The sequence below is a fragment of the Phoca vitulina genome, unplaced genomic scaffold (assembly GCF_004348235.1).
Source record: "Phoca vitulina isolate PV1807 unplaced genomic scaffold, GSC_HSeal_1.0 scaffold17, whole genome shotgun sequence".
In the NCBI taxonomy this organism is placed as follows: Eukaryota; Metazoa; Chordata; class Mammalia; order Carnivora; family Phocidae; genus Phoca; species Phoca vitulina.
Genome location: NW_022589720.1, coordinates 295,306 through 301,403, shown reverse-complemented (window position 1 = coordinate 301,403; position 6,098 = coordinate 295,306).

Genomic DNA, 6,098 nt, shown 5'->3' with positions numbered 1-6,098 from the left:
GGCGGGGGGGAGTGAGGGGGCAAGGCAAGGGTGGGAGGCAGGGGGGAGGCACCTGTTCTGCTTCAGGGACTTCTTGCTGGGTCCCCACTTTACCTTCCATAGGGAAGAGGGTTCACCCCTTTGTGCAAGGTTTTGGGTTCATTTCATGTTTCCTTTGGGTGTTTGGTGGGCACTTGGGGGGAAACAGGAGGCGAACCTTGCCCCCAGCACAGAAGGGGCTCTCACACGGCAGCTTTCCCATTCATTTCAACCGAAGCAGGACCTCCTTGTTTTTCTCTCCTGTGGACACTTGGAGAGGGCGTGCATCAGTCCAGCTGGGGAGAGGCCTTCACGGTGGGGTGTTCTAGCAAGGCTGGCTGGTGCTGCCCAGTGCAGCATTTTCTTTATGCATAAAGCTGGGCTTTCTCGGGGGTTCCTGGGGCCTAGAAGTGAGCTTGTGGGAAACACCACGTGGGCAGGGCCTCTGTCTGGTGCTTCGGCTGCTCTTCTGCTTCTTCCTGGCTTCTGCCTCTGAACCCATAACCTTCCCCTCTCTCTTCCTTGAGCCCTGCGTGTCCTAGAGCAAGGGCACTGTGTCCAGGGAGGCCATGTGGCCAGGGCCATTCCTGGACAGGGTGGTTGTATGGGGCGGGCATGGCACTGAGCACGGGCCTGTAGTGGAGGGGCCCGTCAGGGGGCTGCAGAGGCAGGTCCTCAGCTGACCCTCTAACTGTGCACCGTGGTGGCCACGCGGCCCGGGCATGGCCTCAGAGTGTCCCACAACATTCCAGGTAGTGGGGGCGGGGCGCAGGCTGGGTGTGTTGGGGACCCTCCAGGCTGCTCGGCCACCCTTTAAGATTAGAGGGAAGGTTCCACGGCCTGGAGTGTCCCTGTGATTCCCGGACCCGCAGAGGGGCGGTGGCAGCCTCCAGAGGTGGGGGCGCCCGCAGTCAACTGGGAAGGTTGGCGATGCCCCCTGCCCGCAGGCATGCTCCGGGTTTTGGTCAACCCAGCCAGTCTTGACTTCCGTGCAGTTTGTGCGGCTTGGGGCCGGGAACCTGAGCAGCGCCGCCTCCCGGGTCTCCCCTGCACCCCTTACCCCTCCTCCCCCCACGAGGGCCCCCGCCAGGTGCCGTCTGCGCTCACACCGTCTTCTCCCGCAGGTGACACGGGCTCCGACGTGCCGCTGACCGGACGCTCGTCCCCTCCCGCCGCCGAGAAGCCCCCGCTTCCCGCGCGCTCCCCGCGCCAGCGCGCCCTGAGCCCGGCCCCGCCCACCGAGGGCCCGCCCGCCGAGGCCCCGCCCGCCGAGGCCCCGCCCACCGCCCCGCCCGACCGCGAGCCGGGCGCCGGGCCGGAGCGCCGCGGACTCCCGGGCGCGCATGCGCGGTCGGCGGCGGCGCGCCGCGTGCACAGCCGGCGCTCTTTCCAGCGGCCCCGCGCGCGCCGCCGCCCCGCGCTGCTCAAGCTCGCGTCCCTGCCGCCGTCGTGCCACGCGCCGCCGCACGCGCTGGAGCAGGAGGAGACGCCGCTGTGACGGCCTGGCCCCGGGGTCTCCCGCAGCCGCAGTCCAGGTGCCGGCCTAGGGCAGCGAGCCGGACTCGCCGGTTCAGAAGCCGGCCCAGGGGACCGAGTGTGCCGCGAGGCCTGACCCTTGGAATTCCTTGGAGCCACCTGCAGAGAGGCCCCTGCGGGCTCGGAAGTGGACCGTGGCAGGGCCTCTGCCAGCTGCTGGGCGGTCTGGGCCCCTGCCCTTGCCCCGAGACTCTGCCGTGGGCCCTTCTGTGCACCTGCCCTGGTTCTGAGCCCTGCCGGCGCTTGGGTGTTCTTGTCACCCCGACTTGGAGTCAGGAAGGGCCCTGGGTGTCAGAAGTGGGCTCTGGGTTCGAGTTCTTGCCACTTCGTGTCCACTCTCTCATCAACACTGCCAGGGACACTGAGACCAGATGCCAGCCCGCATTCCGGGCCCCCGCAGGGCTCTCACCCCCAGGGAGGCAGGAGCCCTGATTCCAGGAGCAGTTTGTAGGCGGAGGGGTTGGCCCTGCGTGATGTCTTAACGTACACTTAGCAGTTCTTTGACCCACCTGTCACCTTAGGGACACCTTAGGTACAATTGCAGAAACATCTTTTGTTTGTTTATCCTTTTTGTGTTGTGACTTGCAGAGCCCAGCACTGGTCTGGCTCTGGCCCAGGCGTCAGTGTGGCGGCCCCTGGTTTCCGGGTGTTGCCCCACGCCCAAACACCTGGTCTCTGGCCTTAGCCGTCCCACCTGACACTGGGAGAGATTGCACTGGCCGTGTGGGCAGGTCTACACAGCTCCCGCTGAGTAGAGTGGGCCTTCACTTAGCAAGCAGCTTAACGGGGCCAGGGCTAGGTGGGGCGGGGAGCTGCTCTTCCCTGGAGAGCCAAGGGACTTGGAGCAGGGCTCAGACCCTCACAGGGCCTCTGGGCCTGCCCTGAGAATGTTGTAGCCCAGACTGCTTCTCACCCCCTCCAGGGTCTCAGGGACATGGCTTTGGACAGAGCTGCACCCTCCGCCCCCCATCCTCTGGAGGGAGACCACTGTCTGGCTATCCCATGCGGGGAGCAGACGGGAGGCTGGGGTGAGGAGGCTGCCAGTGATCGAGGGAAGAGGCCCTCATCTGCCCTCGCCTGTCCCTCAGAAAGAGGTAGTAAAGATCAGAGGGATGTGGGCCTTAGGACAGACACTACTAGAAGCTTTTCTGAAGAGGCCCAGCTCAGCTCTGCTCAGGAAAGTATTTGTGCTGTGCTGTGACTGACTTCTGATGGTGGAAATTCTCACAGCCGTCACTGGTGAGGCCTGATAGCACTTCGTAGTGTTCACTGGGACCCTGGTGGAAAGTCGGTACAACCTACTGTCCCTTTGCTGTTGAGAAGAACAGGGACTAGTCATTGTGGCATCTGCTCAGCAACACAAAGCTCTTGACCCTGAGGCAGCAGATCTGCTCATTACCTAAATCACACATACGGGGGTGGGTGTTTGGTTTTCTTTCCGTAGTTATTCCCCACACTGTGCAACCATTTTGACCAACTCTGTGAGCACAAAATCCAGCCATTATCGGGGCAACAAAACCTGCCGGTTAGTGAGCCCCACTGAGCTGCAGCAACCACGCACACCTCCAGGAAGGCACACGCTCTGCCCGCTGCCTGCAGAGTGGTGCGTCCAGATAAGCCAGGCCCTGCCGCACTGGGCTCCCCAGGGTCCACAGCCCAGCCGGTCCGGCATCCCCAGCTGCCTTAACAACTCACCTGCACCTCTGGACCCGGATCCAATTCCCAGCTGCGGAGCTAGAGGCTGAGCTGGGGAAAGCGGCTCAGAGGCACCTCCAACAGCACCAGAAACAGTGAACCGGCGGGCGGTGCCTCTCTGACAAATGTCCCACGGCTCAGCTCTTGGCGGGTGTTTCTGCAGTAGACGGGCAGTTCTCTGAATGGCCCAGGGCCAAGCCCAGCCTAAAGGAACTGAAGTTCCAGGTGGGAAACCTCCTTCGCAGAATCCCACATTTCAGTGCTCACGAGAGAAGTCTGGTGTTTCCTCTGTGGACAGTCTTACACTCCCTAGTGCTGTGGATACATTTCATAAATGAGAATCCTAGCTGTTCTTGTCATTGTAAAACAGAACGTAAACAAAGTCTTATGAATGTATTTCCTTAGGAAAACTGTTGTAAAATTTTTTATTATAAAAGAATTCCTATTTATTTAATACTGAATTTTGGCCTACTTTATGGTAGACTATAAAGAACACAAATGTAGGAGTTGCTATTTCTCACCTCTCTATTTTCTTGAAAATAATTTTGTTACAGTGCTTATATACTGTGTACTAGTGATCTTCTATTGTGAAAGGAGAGTTAAAGAATTTCATTGAAATTCGAAATGTACGTTAAGTTAGGAGTGGTGAAAATTGTGTATGTTAATTTTGTGAATGTAATTTTAGTCAAATTTTGTGTAACCCTGATCACAGAACAACGTGCCTTACATGCCCCCTGGATGTGCTGGGCAGCGGCCCCGTCACAGGCCCTGTCACACCTGCATGATCAAGTCTATTAAAAATGTTTCAAGGCACTTTGGGTGGAAACTTTGAGAAATCATATCAAGGAGAATTTAAGGGGCAGTTCGCTGCAGGCAAACATTGCTCTGGCACTAAAATTAACATGGACGTGTGCGTGTGCGTGTGCGTGTGCGCGTCAGAGGCAGCCCCTTCTGGCTGGTGCAGAGGTTGTTGGGACGCGACTGCTGGCATACTCTGGGCTCTGAGACCTGGTTCTTCCCAGGCACAGACAGGTGGGCACCATCACTTGCTTGCTTACTCAGACTCGTCACTGCACACAGGGGGCAGGCGCCCAGAAAGGGCAGAGCAGCGCCCACCCAGGCAGAGTGGGAGGAGGAAGTGCCTGAGACACCAAAGGGGGTGGGCCCAGGGCTGAAAAGAGGTGGGTAAGGGTGGTCTCTGAAGGCCGAGATGAGGCTGATGGGGGAGGCAGAAGTGTACCTGCCCCTAAATGTCTGGGTGAATCTTGTCCCCCTGAGGTGGATCCCACCCCCCAGTGAATCTCACCCCCCCCAGGTGGGTCCCACCCCCCGGTGAATCTCACCCCCCCAGGTGGATCCTGCCCCCCCGGAGGTGGATCCCACCCCCAGGTTCCTTGAGGTCTGTGTCACAGACACATCTTTTTTTTTAGAAAATGAGGGCACAAGCAGGGGTGGGGGGTAGGGGGGAGAAGGGGTGGAGAGAAAGAGAATCCTAAGCAGACTCCCTGCTGAGCACAGAGCCTGGACTCAATCTCACCACCCTGAGATCATGACCTGAGCTGAAATCAAGAGTCAGACGCTTAACCCACGGAGCCACCCAGGTGCCCCACAGACACATCTTTCAATAGCTAAAATTTTTGAGGTTTATTATAGAAAGAAAATGCACGTCAATGCCGAGTCTATAAATACTTTTTATAAGAGAAGTCTAACCAGCAAATTTACAGCCATTTCAAAGTTGGTAGGAGTGTGGTTCTAGGACTGCTAGAAGTACCACAGACAGGTTGGCTTAAAACAACACATTTATTGCCAAGTAATCCAGGTGTGGGCAGGGCCTCACTCCTGACCCTGCGGAGAGTCCTCCGGCCTCATCAGTGTCTGGTGCCCCTGGGCTTGGAGGAGCATCACCTCAACCCCCCACGCCTGTCACAGCCCCACCTGCTCGCTCCCAGGCCAGCTGTCCAGGAAGCCCATCTCTGGGCTTCTCCTGCTGCGTTCCACGTCTCCTCCCAGGTGGCACTGGTGTCCCGGTGGCATCCCTAGCTGCAGTGTGCCACGGACAGGCGGGAGGGCCGAGCAGCCAGAAGCCCCCATGTGGCCCACCTTCCCTGGAAGACTTCCTCTGGACACAAAGAAGTGGCCATGCTTCCCAGCTCCGTGTTTTGGGGTCACAGCAGTTTGGACTGTACATTGGCAGAGCACCCCAGGTAAGCATCAGCTCATGTGCCCACACCAGTTAAACGTGGTCAGGAGCCCCTTCCCTGCCATGCTCTGGAAACTGTATGAATAAAACTTGAGAGTCAAAGAAATCTCCTACATTGAAAGATGTTCTTTCTACTGAACAGCAAATGTTCTTATAAAGAACAACCCAAAGACTCCGTGAGTCTGCAGTGGCCTGACATGAACCTGTTTCTGGTACCAGCTGCAGGCTGCCTGTCCTGTTAAACCCATTTTCCCCAATGGGCACCTGGCACCAACTGGCCTAGAGACGAGCCTCCCCTGGGTGTCACCAACCCACCAGGATGTGGCCCTCTGCTGTGCCCCCACCCCCACCACATCCTGGCCACTGTGCTGCCTTCAGTCACGTGTCCCTGTTATTTGGAACGCGCTGACCTCCGGCATTCACCAGTTCCACAGGCATCCCCGAAGCAAGTGTGACCAATGGCCAAGGGCACTGGGGCGACCATCACATCATCAGAGCAAGAACTGACAAGGACAACGTGCACCACTTGGGTCTGTTGTCATCATTTGAATATTCACCTTGGATATTTGTTCCTGAAGTATCATGGAGTGAAAGTTCTCTCGGTCGCTGGGAAAATAAATGCATTTTTATGATTATAAGGGACAATAAA